This window comes from Arachis duranensis, chromosome 6, assembly GCF_000817695.3.
Source record: "Arachis duranensis cultivar V14167 chromosome 6, aradu.V14167.gnm2.J7QH, whole genome shotgun sequence".
Classification (NCBI taxonomy): domain Eukaryota; kingdom Viridiplantae; phylum Streptophyta; class Magnoliopsida; order Fabales; family Fabaceae; genus Arachis; species Arachis duranensis.
In genome coordinates this window covers 49,838,995-49,854,942 of record NC_029777.3, presented here as the reverse complement: position 1 = coordinate 49,854,942, position 15,948 = coordinate 49,838,995, and the positions used below count along the sequence as shown (strand labels likewise).

The 15,948-nt window shown below is 39.4% G+C and overlaps 7 non-coding genes and 1 pseudogene across 7 annotated transcripts; all 8 read left to right on the top strand.

Moving 5' to 3' along the window:
- Nucleotides 1-3,988: 3,988 nt before the first annotated feature.
- Nucleotides 3,989-4,107, top strand: LOC127740394 (5S ribosomal RNA). Its single transcript, XR_008001071.1, has one exon. It is a non-coding gene; the product is annotated as a 5S ribosomal RNA (ribosomal RNA).
- Nucleotides 4,108-4,288: 181 nt separating this feature from the next.
- LOC127740060 (uncharacterized) lies at nt 4,289-4,407 on the top strand (annotated as a pseudogene).
- A 182-nt stretch (nt 4,408-4,589) lies between these two features.
- Nucleotides 4,590-4,708, top strand: LOC127740050 (5S ribosomal RNA). Its single transcript, XR_008000784.1, has one exon. It is a non-coding gene; the product is annotated as a 5S ribosomal RNA (ribosomal RNA).
- A 152-nt stretch (nt 4,709-4,860) lies between these two features.
- LOC127739802 (5S ribosomal RNA) lies at nt 4,861-4,979 on the top strand. Its single transcript, XR_008000544.1, has one exon. It is a non-coding gene; the product is annotated as a 5S ribosomal RNA (ribosomal RNA).
- Nucleotides 4,980-5,159: 180 nt separating this feature from the next.
- Nucleotides 5,160-5,278, top strand: LOC127740046 (5S ribosomal RNA). The gene has a single exon (XR_008000780.1). It is a non-coding gene; the product is annotated as a 5S ribosomal RNA (ribosomal RNA).
- Nucleotides 5,279-5,459: 181 nt separating this feature from the next.
- LOC127740044 (5S ribosomal RNA) lies at nt 5,460-5,578 on the top strand. Its single transcript, XR_008000778.1, has one exon. It is a non-coding gene; the product is annotated as a 5S ribosomal RNA (ribosomal RNA).
- Nucleotides 5,579-5,764: 186 nt separating this feature from the next.
- Nucleotides 5,765-5,883, top strand: LOC127740031 (5S ribosomal RNA). The gene has a single exon (XR_008000766.1). It is a non-coding gene; the product is annotated as a 5S ribosomal RNA (ribosomal RNA).
- An 8,566-nt stretch (nt 5,884-14,449) lies between these two features.
- On the top strand, nt 14,450-14,556 carry LOC127740287 (small nucleolar RNA R71). The gene has a single exon (XR_008000966.1). It is a non-coding gene; the product is annotated as a small nucleolar RNA R71 (small nucleolar RNA).
- The last annotated feature ends 1,392 nt before the right edge of the window (nt 14,557-15,948 follow it).

Here is a 15,948-nt window from a genome sequence, read left to right as displayed (position 1 = left end):
TTTGAGGAGGAAAGAATTTATCCAAGAAGGCCGTGACCAGCTTATCCCAGGAGTCCAGGCTATCTTTAGGTTGTGAATCCAACCATGTTCTAGCTCTCTCTCTTACAGCAAAACGGAAAAGCATGAGCCTATAGACTTCAGAATCTACTCCATTTGTTTTAACAGTCTCACAAATCTGCAAGAACTCAGTTAAAAACTGGTAAGGATCTTCAGATGGAAGTCCATGAAACTTGCAGTTCTGTTGCATTAAAGCAACTAATTGAGGTTTCAGCTCAAAATTGTTTGCTCCAATGGCAGGAATTGAGATGCTTCTTCCATCAAACTTGGACGTGGGTTTAGTAAAATCACCAAGCATCCTCCTTGCATTATTGTTGTTGGGTTCGGCTGCCATCTCCTTCTCTTGTTCGAAAATTTCAGAAAGGTTGCCTTTGAATTGTTGTAATTTAGCTTCTCTTAGTTTCTTCTTCAGAGTCCTTTTAGGTTCAGGATCAGCTTCAACAAGAGTGTTTTTTTCCTTGTTCCTGCTCATATGAAAGAGAAGAGAAAAAGAAAAGGAAGAGGAATCCTCTATGTCACAGTAAAGAGGATCCTTATTATTAGTAGAAGAAGAAAGTGGATAAGGATTAAGAAGAAGGAATAATCCAAACACAAAGGTAAGGATAGAGGAAGTGATTGGAGATGAAGAGAGATGAAGAGAAGTGTTAGTAATTAAATAAATAAATAGAAGAAGATGAGAGAGAGAATTTGAAAATTAATTTTGAAAATGAGTTAGTGATTTTCGAAAATTAAAAATGAGATAGAATTAAAATTAAAATTTAAAATAATTAGTTAATTAAAAAGAATTTTTTTGAAAAAGGGATGAGATATTTTCGAAAAGTAGAGAGGGAAAAGTAGTTAGGTGGTTTTGAAAAAGATAAGAAACAAACAAAAAGTCAAATAGTTAGTTGAAAAAGATTTGAAAATCAAATTTGAAAAGATAAGAAGATAAGAAGTTAGAAAAGATATTTTAAAATCAAATTTTTGAAAAAGATAAAATTTTGAAAAAGATATGATACAAAATATATGATTACAAAGATATGGTTAGAAAAGATTTAATTTTTAAAATTAAAATTAATTACATAACTAACAAGAAACTAAAAAGATAAGATTCTAAAATTTAAAGATTGAACCTTTCTTAACAAGAAAGTAACAAACTTCAAATTTTTGCATCAATCATATTAATTGTTAGCATAATTTTTGAAAATAAAGAAAAAATTAAGAAAAAGATTTTTGAAAAATATTTTAAAGAATTTTCGAAAATTAATAAGAAAAATAAAAAAGATTTAATTTTTGAAAAAGTTTTAAAAAGATAAGATTTTTAAAATTGAAAATTTGACTTGACTTATAAGAAACAACTAATTTTAAAATTTTTTGACTAAGTCAACTCAAATTTTCGAAAATTATGAGAAAATTAAGGAAAAGATATAAATTTTTTATTTTTGAATTTTTAATGATGAGAGAGAAAAACACAAATATGACCCAAAACATAAAAATTTTGGATCAAAACACAAGATGCATGCAAGAACACTATGAATGTCAAGATGAACACCAAGAACACTTTGAAGATCATGATGAACATCAAGAACATATTTTTGAAAAATTCTTGATGCAAAGAAAACATGCAAGACACCAAACTTAGAATTCTTTAATGCTTGGACTCTAACAAACAAAAAATGCATATGAAAAACAACAAAAGATACAAAACAAGAAAACATCAAGATCAAACAAGAAGACTTACCAAGAACAACTTGAAGATCATGAAGAACACTATGAATTCATGAATTTTTGAAAAAATGCAAGAGATTTTTAAAGCATGCAATTGACACCTAACTAAAAAATTGACTCAAAACTCAAACAAGAAACACAAATTATATTTTATTTTTATGATTTTATGATTTTTTTGTGTATTTTATTTTATTATTTTTTTCGAAAATAATTTTTGGGAAAAACGAAAACAAAGAAAAATTTTAAAAAATTTTTGAAAACTTTTTTTTTTGAAAAGAAAATTACCTAATCTAAGCAACAAGATGAATCGTTAGTTGTCCAAACTCGAACAATCCCCAGCAACGGCGCCAAAAACTTGGTGGACGAAATTATGATCATTAACAATGGCGCCAAAGACTTGGTGCTCTCAAACATAAATCACACTTTGTCACAACTCCGCACAACTAACCAGCAAGTGTACTGGGTCGTCCAAGTAATACCTTACGTGAGTAAGGGTCGATTCCACAGAGATTGTTGGTATGAAGCAAGCTATGGTCATCTTGTAAATCCCAGTCAAGCGGATTCAACTATATTAAGAGATTATTGGATTTTCGAATAATAATAATAAATTAAATAGAAAATAGTTACTCATATAATTCAATGGTGGGAATTTCAGACAAGCGCATGGAGCTGCTTGTGCCTTCTGAATCTCTGTTTTCCTACTGCTTTCCTTCAATCCTCCTTACTCCTTTCCATGACAAGCTGTATGTAGGGCATCACCGTTGTCAATGGCTACATCCCATCCTCTCAGTGAAAATGGTCCAAATGCTCTGACACAGCACGGCTAATCATCTGTCGGTTCTCGATCATGTTGGAATAGAATCCCTTGATTCTTTTGTGTTTGTCATCACGCCCAACAATCGTGAGTTTGAAGCTCGTCACGGTCATTCAATCCTGGAATCCTACTCGGAATACCACAGACAAGGTTAGACTTTCTGGATTCCCATGAATGCTGCCATCAATTCTAGCTTATACCACGAAGATTCTGATTAAGGAATCCAAGAGATATGCGCCCGGTCTAAGGTAGAACGGAAGTGGTTGTCAGTCACGCGTTCATAGGTGAGAATGATGATGAGTGTCACGGATCATCACATTCATCATGTTGAAGTGCAACAAATATCTTCAAATAAGAACAAGCGGAATTGAATAGAAAATAGAATTACTTGCATTAAAACTTGAGGTACAGCAGAGCTCCACACCCTTAATCTATGGTGTGTAGAAACTCCACCGTTGAAAATACATAAGTGATGAAGGTCCAGGCATGGCCGAATGGCCAGCCCCCATAAACATGATCAATAGTCTCCTAAGATGAATAATAAAATAAAACTGAGACAAAAGATGTAATGTGGTCAAAAGGCGTCTAATACACTAGTAAAAAGTTCTATTTATACTAAATACTAGGGTTTACAGAAGTAAGTAATTGATGCATAAATTCACTTCCGGGGCCCACTTGGTGTGTGCTTGGGCTGAGCTTGATCTATCCATGAGCTGAGGCTTCTCTTGGAGTTGAACGCCAAGTTGTAACGTGTTTTGGGCATTCAACTCTGGTTCGTGACGTGTTTCTGGCGTTTGACTCTAGAATGCAGCATGGAACTGGCATTGAACGCCAGTTTACGTCATCTAATTACGAATAAAGTATAGACTATTATATATTTCTTGAAAGCTCTGAATGTCTACTTTTCAACGCCATTAAGAGCACGCCAGTTAGAGTTCTGTAGCTCTAGAAAATTCATTTTGAGTGCAGGGAGGTCAGATTCCAACAGCATCAGCAGTGCTTTGTCAGCCTCCTATCAGAGTTTTGCTCAGGTCTCTCAATTTCAGCCAGAAAATACCTGAAAATCACAGAAAACACACAAACTCATAGTAAAGTCCAGAAATGTAATTTTAGCATAAAAACTAATGAAAACATCACTAAAAGTAACTAGATCATACTAAAAACTACCTAAAAACAATGCCAAAAAGAGTATAAATTATCCGCTCATCAAAGTCCTCGTGTTGCACCACTTTTTTTTTATCGTCGTACTAACCTCTTTCTTTAAATAATTCTACCTCAAGAAGGATACCTTAAAGTGATCCTCAATGGCTTGAGATTCCGCAGGCTCCCGCGGTCCCCGTAAGACTTCGCATCTCAAGTTATTCAATATCGCGCCCCATGCCAATGATAATTATGTGCGCACACTTTAATAGGTGCGATCATACCAGTACTAATGCCCCGGATCCCATCAGAACTCCGTAATCAAGCGTGCTTGGGCGAGAGTAGTACTAGGATGGATGACCTCCTGGGAAGTCCTCGTGTTGCACCTCTTTTTTTTTACGTCGTACTAATCCTCTTTCTTTAAACGATTCTATCCCGAGAAGGATACCTTAACGCGATCCTCAATGGCCTGATATTTCCCAAGCTCCCGTGGTCCTCGCAAGGCTTCGCGGATCGAGTTACACTATGTCGCGCACCATGCTTATGATAATTGTATGCGCACACTTTAATAGGTGCGATCATACCAGCACTAATGCATCGGATCCCACCAGAACTCCACAGTTAAGCGTGCTTGGGCAAGAGTAGTACGAGGATGGGTGACTTCCTGGGATGTCCTCGTGTTGCATCTTTTTTTATTTTACGTCATACTGACCCTCTTTCTTTAAAGGATTCTATCCCGAGGAGGATACCTTAAAGCGATCCTCAACGGCCTAATCTTCCGCAGACTCCCGCAGTCCCCACATGGCTTCGCGGCTCGAGTTACTGTATGTCGCGCCCCATGCTTATGATAATTGTGTGCGCACACTTTAATAGGTGCGATCTTACCAACACTAATGCACCGGATCCCATCAGAACTCCGCAATCAAGCGTGCTTAGGAGAGAGTAGTACTAGGATGGGTGACCTTCTGGGAAGTCCTCGTATTGCACCTCATTTTTTTTACGTTGTACTGGACCTCTTTCTTTAAACAATTCTATCCCGAGAAGGATACCGTAGAGCGATCTTCAATGGCCTGATTTTTTGTAGCTCGAGCTACCCTATGTCGCGCTCCATGCTTATGATAATTTTGTGCGCACACTTTAATAGGTGCGATCATACCAGCACTAATGCACCGGATCCCATCAGAACTCCGCAATTAAGCATGCTTGGGCGAGAGTAGTACTAGGATAGGTTATCTCCTGGGAAGTCCTCGTGTTGCACCTCTTTTTTTTACGTCGAACTAACCCTCTTTCTTTAAACGATTCTATCCCGAGAAGGATACCTTAAAGCGAACCTCAATGGCCTGATCTTCCGCAGGCTCCCGCGGTCCCCTTAAGGCTTCGTGGCTCGAGTTACCCTATGTCGCGCCCCATGCTTATGATAATTGCTTACACACACTTTAATAGGTGCGATCATACCAGCACTAATGCACCAGATCCCATCAGAACACTGCAATTAAGCGTGCTTGTGCATGAGTAGTACTGGGATGGGTGACCTCCTGGAAAGTCCTCGTGTTGCACCTCTTTTTTTTTACATCGTACTGACCCTCATTCTTTAAACTATTCTATCACGAGAAGGATACCTTAAAGCAGTCCTCATTGGCCTGATCCTCTGCAGGCTCCCGCGATCCCCGCAAGGCTTCGCAACTCGAGTTACCCTATTTCGCGCCCCATGCATATGATAATTGTGTGCGCACACTTTAATAGGTGTGATCATACCAACACTAATGCACCGGATCCCATCAGAACTCCGCAATTAAGCATGCTTGGGCGATAGTAGTACTAGGATGAGTGACCTCCTGGGAAGTCCTCGTGTTGCACCTCTTTTTATTTTTTTTACGTCGAACTGACCCTCTTTCTTTAAACGATTCTATCCTGAGAAGGATACCTTAAAGCGATCCTCAATGGCTTGATCTTCCGCAGGCTCCCGCGGTCCCCGTAAGGCTTCGCGGCTCGAGTTACCTTATGTCGTGCCCCATGCTTATGATAATTGTGTGCTCACACTTTGATAGGTGCGATCATACCAGCACTAATGCACCAGATCCCATCAGAACTCCGCAATTAAGCATGCTTGTGCGTGAGAAGTACTAGGATGGGTGACCTCCTCAGAAGTCCTCGTGTTGCACCTTTTTTTTACGTCGTACTGACCCTCTTTCTTTAAACGATTCTATGCCGAGAAGGATACCTTAAAGCAATCTGATGCACGAAAACTTGTTTCTCAACAAATTTCCCTTCGGCAAGTATACAGTATTTGTCGTCAAGTAAAAACTCACAATAGAGTGAAGTCGAATCCCACTGAGATTGATTGGTCAAGCAACTTTAGTTGGAAGAGTATGCTAGTTGAGCTAAACAGAGTGTAGTTTGAGAATTGCAAAAAATTAAATGGCGAAAAAGTAAATAGCAGAAAATAAAGTGTAGAATCTTACATGGGGATTTGGGGTAATGAGCATGAAAATAAATGACAGAAAATAAGAGAATGGGTAAGATTAGAAATGGGGGATTCATTGGGCTCAGGAGATATTGTATTCTCCGGATCATGTTCATTTTCATCTCTTCCTCAATCAATGCATCTATTGATCTCCTTGGCAATCTTAGGTGATTAGATTCCAATTTCTTGGTAATCCAATCTCTCTAAGCTTGAACAATTGCCTAATTCCTTGATTTAATTGCTCATGGGAAGAGATGAAGTATGGTCACTGATTATACCACATGTATTTAAAAAAAAGTGTTGGGAGGATTACATGTCACTATATCCGCCCAGACCCCAATTTGGTCCAACATGAGAAAGCATTTCTAGCATGATCTCCTCATCCCTTTTCCAAGTCTTAGAGGAGATCCAATTATGGAGAGTTTCTTTTCCTAGACAACTAACCAATTGAATTAAGATCGAAAGCTTTCTAGTAAATCAAAAGAGAAGAAAGAAGAAGAGATCCATCAAAATTACAACAGAGCTCCCTAACCCAATGAAAGGCGTTTAGTTGTTCATAGCTCTAGAAATGGAAAATGGCAGAAAATAATACATCCCAACTAAAAGTGCAGAAAAGTAAATATACAGAGAGTAGTTCTCCAAAGTGCCAAGCTCTTCTATAGTTCAAAACTACTCCTATATATACTACTCCTCTTGATCTTCTAGTGAATTCTTCAAGTCTTGGATGTGGGCTTTGGATCTTGAGTTGAAGCAGTTCCAATCTTTAGTGGGCCCAGCTTGCAGAGAAGTATGAATTAGGCATGGGCGTTAGTGAAGTTAACGTTAAGTGACATTGTGGGATCGAGAATGTTAGTGGCAATCACAATTTTCACTAACATTTCAACCCCATATAGCCTACATTAACTCCAATGTTAGTGGCACTAACGTGACCACTAATGTTGCCTTGTAAATCTTTGCTAGCGTTATTGGGACTCACCTTTCCCAATAACGTTGGCTTATAACCCTTCGCAAGCGTTATTGGGACTCACCTTTCCCATTAACGTTGCCTTATGCCCTTTGTCCCTATGTTAGAGTTCACGTTAGTGTAACTAACGTGGCTCTTAACGTGGTTATGCCTCACCTTCGAGAGCGTTAGTGACACTTACCTTGTCACTAATGATCAAAGTGCCCCTACTCTCCTCGTTAGAGCTCGCGTTAACTAAGTTAACGTGGCCACTAACATGGTAGTAATGTCATCTTCCAATGTTAGTGACAAAGGTGAGTGTCACTAAAGTTGGCTCATCAATCTCAACTCTACGTTAACTTTCACGTTAGTGGTCTTAACGTGACCACTAATGTGGGCAATGCTAGTTGATCCAACGTTAGTGACAAAGGTTAGTGTCACTAACGTTGGCATTGTTCCTCTCTTCCACGTTAGAGTTCACGTTAACTAAGTTAACGTGACTCTTAATGTGGCTCATTGCCAAATCTTGGAATGTTAGTGGTGTTCACGTTTACCACTAACGTTGGAGTTTTCTTTTGTCTCCATGTTAACTACCACGTTAACTTAGTTAACGTGGCAATTAACGTGGGCTTATGATGGCTTCGCGGGCGTTATTGGTGATCACTTTTCTCCTTAACATTGCAAGCTATTTACCATTCCACGTTAGTGATCACGTTAACTAGATTAACGTGAGTACTAACGTGGTTCTTCCTTGCTTCCTTTGTCTTGAAATCAAGCAAATAAAGTGCAGCAAAACTCTAGCCAAAGTCATGAGATTATGCATCATCAATTTATCATTCAATTCTAGCAAAATCCTCATGAAATCATGTAAAATTCACAATAGTTGCTTGAATCAAGGTGTAAGTATATTTTCATCCAAAACTTGCCTTATTCACTAAGAAAATGCATGAAACTACCTTAAAACAGTAAAGAAAAAGTCAGTGAAGCTGGCCTAGATGCCCTGGCATCACAACACCAAACTTAAAGCTTGCTTGTCCCTAAGCAAGTACTGAAACATAGGAAGAATGAATGAAAGAAAAAAGATAATATAGAAGTAGAATTCCTAGTTTTTGGGGTTTCATGCATAGCAACTTAGGTTCTTTCCTTTACTAGGTTTTAGGCCTTTATCAAGTCCTTGGTCACTCTCTTAATTACATCCTTTGAGACTTCTTAATTGTTGATCATTCCTTCTTTTCCAAGTTTTATTACATTCTTCTTTTGGCTAAGTGCTCTGTAAGAGGGCAACTCTTTATGATAAGCTTTCAGTCAACACTCCCGAACCAGTTGGCTCAAGGTGCTAGGTGTTAAGACACCCCTACGGACTTACTCCCCCAAGTCTCTTTTCCTCATACATACACACCACAGGCACATGGTTTGTTATTTTTCTTTCTTGAGACCTTGGTGTCCAGCACCTCTTTGGGTTACTAAGTGTTCTGTAGCAAAGGTCACTCTTGATAGTGGACTTTCAGCTGATAATCCTGGATCAGTTAATCTAAGTTACCAAGTGATGAGGCACCCCTAAGAGCTTATTCATCCAAGCATATCCCTTACACATGAACACCACAAACACATGCCTCAATCTTAAAACCCTTGGTGCCTAGCATTGTTTCTTATTGTGTTTCTTTCCTTTTCACTTTTATTGCTCTTTCTCTTTTCTTATTGGGAGCTTATTATTTAGTTAGTCTCATAGGATGTGTTTCAAGCATAGGATTCAGGGTAGATAGTTGCCTTCTTTCCTTGTTTAGTGAACCAACTTAGCTTACTAATCATCCTACCACAAACATTCAGAACCTACTTCACGAAATAACTCCACTATTGTTCTTTTCATAGCATTTTCTTTTTGATTAACTTAAAGGACAAGCATACAAGTAAGAAAGATGAACATGTAGAAAGGACATTAGACTAGCACACTTGGGTGTGAATAAAAAGGAACAAGCAGAGTATGAAGGTTCTATTCAATCATTTTTCAATTAGAGTTATGCATTTCGAGATAGTTTGATACAACCTCATGATGTCTTCCTTGGTATTCTCATCCTAGCATTTGCATCCTTGTCTGTTTCCTTGGATGATGAGGTATGATCATTTCCTGAGATTGATTGAATTCCTGCAACACTATTGAGAGCTGCTTGTTTCCCCAAGCACTTGAAAAAGGGTTAGCATGCATGTGTGCTTGTGAGCTTCTGAACTTAATTTGGTGTGTGAACACCAAACTTAGTTCTTTGCTTACTTCGACAAATTGAATTTATGCAGAAACCTTGTGTGCTTTTTATTAAGAAACAACTATGAGTTAAAAAGATAAACTATGCATTAGAGGTTAAACCTCTGTCAAGTAAGTTCTCTGGTTGCTAGAGTAATGTTTCACCACTGAAGGGTTGCAATGCACTCTTTAGCTAGAGTTTTTGGTGGAACACCAAACTTTGAGTCCTATATTCACCCTTGAATTATTTTTGGTGTGTAACACCAAACTTAGCTCCTCACACTACAGAGAATCCAACTTGCAATTTTTATTGAAAGACTCATGAAAAGAGAATTACCTCAGGTTGGGTTGCCTCCCAACAGAGCACTTTTTTTAGCGTCGCTAGCTCGACGGTTCATTCCTTAGTTGAGGTTATACTTCTGTTTGGGGGTTTTCCTATGCTGCCCAAATAGTGTTTAAGTCTTTGTCCATTTACAGTGAATCTGCTCTTTGAGCCTTCTTCCATGATGTCTATGTGTCCATAAGGTGAGACTTTTGTGACTAGAAAAGGGCTCCGACCATCTTGATTTGAGTTTCCCAGGAAAGAGTTTCAGTCTGGAGTTGTAAAGAAGCATATATTGCCCTTCTTCGAAACTTCTTGGTGCCAGGTTAAGATCATGTCTCCTTTTTTATTTTTCCTTATAAATTTTGGTATTTTCATAGGCTTGAGACCTAAACTCTTCCATTTCTTGAAGCTGCAAAACCCTCTTTTCACCAGCAGCGGTGCTGTCTAGGTTCAATATTTTAAGAGCCCAGGAGGCCTTGTGCTCCAACTCTAATGGCAAGTGACAGGCCTTGCCGTATACCAGTTGATATGGGGACATCCCAATTGGTGTTTTGAAGGCTGTCCTGTATGCCCAAAGAACATCATCTAGCTTCTTTGCCCAGTCCTTTCTTGATATCCCCACAGTCTTTTCCAAGATCCTTTTCAACTCTCGGTTAGATATCTCTGTTTGCCCACTTGTTTGGGGATGATAAGGTGTGGCAACCTTATGCTTCACCCCATATCTTAGGAGTAGGGTTTTCAATGGTCTATTGCAGAAATGGCTCCCTCCATCACTGATGAGGGCTCGTGGGACTCCAAATCTGGTGAAGATATTCCTTCGAAGAAAGTTTATGACTACCTTGTTGTCATTGGTTGGGGTTGCCACAGCCTCTACCAACTTAGATACATAGTCTACTGCCACCAAGATATACTTGTTCGAATATGAGGGTGGAAATGGTCCCATGAAGTCGATCCCCCACACATCGAACAGTTCAAGCTCTAGAATGTATTGTTGTGGCATCTCATTTCTCTTGGGCAGATTGCCAGCCCTTTGGCACTTATTGCAGCTTTTCACCAATTCTTTAGCATCCTTGAAGATAGTGGGCCAGAAGAACCCACATTACAGTACCTTTGCGGCAGTTCTTTCTCCTCCAAAATGACCTCCATAGCTAGCACTATGACAACTCCAACAGGACCTCTCGTCCTTCTTCTTCAGAGATGCACCTCCTAAGGATTCCATCTGAGCATTTCTTAAAGAGATAGGGTTCATCCCAAATGAAATACTTAGCATCATTGATGAATTTTCTTCTTTGATATTTGTTGATTCCAGGGGGTAACTCACCGGCTACTTTAAAATTGGCAATATCTGCAAACCAGGGTGCTTTGTGAACCATCATTAACTATTCATCTGGGAAAGACTCATTTACACTTGTATCATGGGTATCATCCTTCTCACAAGGGATTCTGGATAGATGATCTGCTACCTTATTTTCCACACCCTTTTTGTCTCTAATCTCGATGTTGAATTCGTGCAATAATAAGATCCATCTAGTTAGTCTTGGTTTTGATTCCTGTTTGGCAAATAGATATTTGAGTGCTGTGTGATCAGTGAAAATAATAACTTTAGAGCCAATAAGGTATGATCTAAATTTGTCAAATGCAAAAACTATTGCCAGTAACTCCTTTTCGGTGGTGGTATAATTCCGTTGAGCATCATTGAGGACCTTGCTAGCATAGTATATGACATGCACCAAATTCTCTTTTCTCTGTCCTAACACTGTCCCAACTGCGAAATCAGATGCATCACACATCAATTCGAATGGTAGATTCCAATCAGGTAGGGTGATGATAGGGGCAAAGGACAGCCTCTTTTCCAAAGTTTTCAAATGCTAGCATGCATTTCTCATCAAAGATAAATGGTGTATCAGACATTAGGAGGTTTCTTAAGGGCTTGGCTATCTCTGAAAAATCTTTAATAAACCTTCTATAAAAGCTAGTATGTCCCAGAAAGCTCCTAATTGCCCTGACGTCACTTGGTGGAGGTAATTTTTCAATTAGCTCCACCTTAGCTCTGTCTACCTCAATGCCTTGGTTAGAGACTTTATGGCCAAGGACTATTTCATCTGTCACCATGAAGTGACATTTTTCCCAATTCAAGACTAAGTTGGTCTCTTGACATCTTTTTAATACCAAGGCAAGATGGTTTAGCAATTAGGAAAGGAATCTCCGAATACTGAGAAGTCATCCATGAAAACTTCAATGAACTTCTCTATCATATCTGAGAAGATGGAAAGCATGCAGTGTTGAAAAGTTGCAGGTGCATTACATAGCCCAAATGGCATGCGGCTGTAGGCAAACACTCCATAGGGGCAGGTGAATGATGTTTTCTCTTGGTCTCTTAGATCAACCACTATTTGGTTATATCCTGAATAACCATCTAAAAAATAATAGTATGCATGTCCTGCAAGTCTTTCCAGCATCTGATCCATGAAAGGGAGTGAGAAATGATCTTTTCTTGTGGCTTTATTGAGCTTTCTGTAGTCAATACACATCCTCCATCCTGTGACGGTTCTTGTAGGGATTAGCTCATTTCTTTCGTTGGGCACCACAGTGATTCCTCCTTTCTTGGGAACCACTTGAACTGGGCTGACCCATGGGTTATCTGATATTGGATAGATTACTCCTCCCTGCCACAACTTCATGACTTCTTTCTGTACTACTTCCTTCATAGCTGGATTTAACCTTCTTTGGGGTTAAATGGAAGGTTTGGCATCCTCCTCCAAAAGTATCTTATGCATACATATGGCTGAGCTGATTCCCTTCAAGTCAGCAAGTGTCCATTCAATGGCATCCCTATGTTTTTGTAAGACTTGAGGCAACCTTTCCTCTTGTTCTTGGCTGAGGGCTAAGTTTATGATCACGGATAACTTTTATATTCTCCCAAGTATGCGTACTTGAGAGTGGGTGGCAGTGTCTTCAGCTCAAGTTTAGGTACTTCTTTTCTTTCATCCTTTTCTTCTAGTGTGCCTTGAACATGCATTTCAGCGGCTGCAGCCTCTTCACTTGATGTTAATTCTTCTTTTGTTAATGCTTCAAGTTCTTCTTCAAGAGTTTCTTGCACCAAAGCCTCCACCGAATCCAACCTCATACATTCTCCCAATGAGTTGTGTGGGTAACTCATGGCCTTAAACACATTGAATGTCATTTTCTCCTCATGTAATCTAAGGACAAGTTCACCCTTTTGAACATCAATAATGGCTCCGGCAATGGCCAAGAATGGCCTTCCCAGGAGGATGGAAGTCTTAGCTCCTTCCTCCATGTCTAATACTACGAAATTTGCTAGAAAGATAAAGTCTCCCACCTTTACCAACAAGTCTTCTACTATTCCATGGGGAAACTTGAATGATCTGTCTGCTAGTTGCAGGGCCATTCTTGTTGGTTTGGCTTCCTCTATCTTTATTTTTTTCATCATCGCTAAGGACATTAGATTTATGCTGGCTCCTAGATCACACAGAGCCTTTTCCACTGTGACTTCCCCTATGATACAATGGATTTGGAAGCTCCCAGGATCCTTTAATTTCTGGGGTAATTTGTGTTGGATGATGGCACTGCATTCTTCGGTGAGTACCACAGTCTCATTGTTCTTCCAGCTTCTCTTCTTGGTCATCAATTCCTTCAAGAACTTGGCGTAGAGTGGCATTTGCTCTATTGCTTCAGCAAATGGTATGTTTATTTGTAGTTTATTGAAGATTTCCAAGAATCTTGAGAATTGGTTATCCTCTCCCCTCTTTTTTAATTGGAGCTGCTGGGGGTATGGAGCTTTTGAAAGGCATGGTTCGAGCGCTTCTCCTTCTTGGTGTGACTTAAGGATGGAGATTTGAGCTCCCTCTTGTCCCTTGTCTTCTTCATCCAAATTCTTCTCTGGTGGTTTCTTGTGGATCTCCTTCAATTCCTTCCCATTTCTGAGGGTGATGGCTTGACATTCCTCCCTTGGTGCTGAGTTAATGTTGCTACAATTATTGTGTCCAGGGATTTGCTTGAATAAGAACCCAATCTGTGTTTCAAGTTTCTTGATTGCAGCATCTTGATTCTGCATGTTGGATTGTACTTCTTCCCGGAAAGCTTTACTATCTTAAATTTCTCTACAAAGATCTTTAAGTATAGCCTCAATCTTTGAAAGTCTATCCTCTGTTAGTGATGGTGGGTTGAGATTAGGTGGTTGAGAAGGGTGGTTAGGTGGTTGTTGATAGGGTCTCTGTGAGGTATATTGGTGAGTTGCATTGTTGTTGGAGTTGAGGTTGTGGCGTCTCTGGTCTTGACCTTGGTCTTGTTGATTTCCCTAACCAAACTTGGGGTGATTTCTCCATCCAGAGTTGTAGGTTTTGGAGTATGGGTCATGGATTTGTCTAGGTGAGTTTCCAACATAGTTAGCTTGTTCCCAGTCACCTTCTTCTCTTATATTCACTCCTTCTTGAGTTGGTGATGAAGTGATGACTGCTGCAACTTGGTTTTCCTCCACCTTCTTGGTGAGATCTGCTAGCTGCTTGGTGATCATCTTATTTTGAGCTAGCAATGTATCCATGTGGTTCAGCTCCATTACTCCTCGAGTGTTACTTCTTTCAGAGGCATAGAAGTAGTCATTCTCAACTACTGTTTCAATGACATCTATGTCTTCTTCAATGGTTTTCTTCTTGTTTAGAGAGCCCCCTGATGAATGATCTACAACCTTCTTTGACTTATAGGAAAGACCTTCATAGAAAATGTGAAATTGAACCCATTCATTGAACATATCTGGTGGGCATCTTCTTGTTAAGTCCTTGAACCTCTCCCATGCCTCATAGAGAGTCTCACCATCTTGTTGCCTGAAAGTCTGCACCTCAGCTCTCAGTCTGTTAATTCTTTGAGGAGGGTAGAATCTTGCCAAAAATTTGTTCACCATATCTTCCCAATTTGTCAAGCTCTCCTTTGGAAAGGATTCGAGCCACTTGGATACCTTGTCCCTGAGTGAAAAAGGGAACAACAGCAGCCTATAGACATCCGGGTGGACTCCATTAGACTTCACAGTGTCACAAATTCTCAGGAAGATGGTTAGATATTAATTGGGGTCTTCTTGAGCACTTCCTCCAAATGAGCAGTTGTTCTGAACAAAGGTGATGAGCTGGGGTTTTAGTTCAAAGTTGTTGGCATGTATGGTGGGCTTCTGAATGCTACTTCCACAGTTTCCTGGATTTGGATTGATGTAGGAGCCTAGAACTCTCCTTTCTTGCCCAGCATGATTTGCAGGGCCTTCTCTAGCATGGTTGTGAGCTTCTTCTTCATGATTGTTTTCCAAGTTCTCTTCCATCTTGGGTTCAAAGTACTCTTCCTCTTCCTCAGCACCAACAACTCTTTTCCCTCTTGCTTCCCTCCTTAATCTTCAGAGAGTTCTCTCAGGTTCTGAATCAAAGGAAGTTGAGGTCCCCCCTCTTCTCCCTGTCATACAACTAACAAAACACGTAGCAAGAGATAAAATGAAAAGGTTATTCTTGTTAGAGTGATTGTTAGTGTGAGTGATGCAAATTATCAAACAGTTAGTGGGTTAGTGAGCAGAATTGTAGATAATAACAAAGAAATAAAGAAAAACAGAGAGGGTATAGAGGATGAGGAAGAAGTTAAACAAAGTGAAAATAAATGACTGAATAAAGTAAACAAACAAGGGAAAAATGCCCAATCTAGTGAGCTTCCAACTTAATCATTGTTGATACAAAATCAATCCCCGGCAACGGCGCCATAAACTTGATGCACGAAAACTTGTTTCTCAACAAATTTCCCTTCGACAAGTATACCAAATTTGTCGTCAAGTAAAAACTCACAATAAAGTGAGGTCGAATCCCACAGGGATTGATTGGTCAAGCAACTTTAGTTGGAAGAGTATGCTAGTTGAGCTAAACAGAGTGTAGTTTGACAATTGCAGAAAATTAAATGGCAGAAAAGTAAATAGCAGAAAATAAAGTGCAAAATCTTAAATGGGGATTTGGGGTAATGAGCATGAAAATAAATGACAGAAAATAAGAGAATGGGTAAGATTAGAAATGGGGGATTCATTGGGCTCAGGAGATGTTGTATTCTCCAGATCAAGTTCATTTTCATTTCTTCCTCAATCAGTGCATCTATTGATCTCCTTGGCAATCTTAGGTGATTAGATTCCAATTCCTTGGTAATACAATCTCTCTAAGCTTGAACAATTGCCCAATTCCTTGATTTAATTGCTCATGGGAAGAGATGAAGTATGGTCATTGATTAT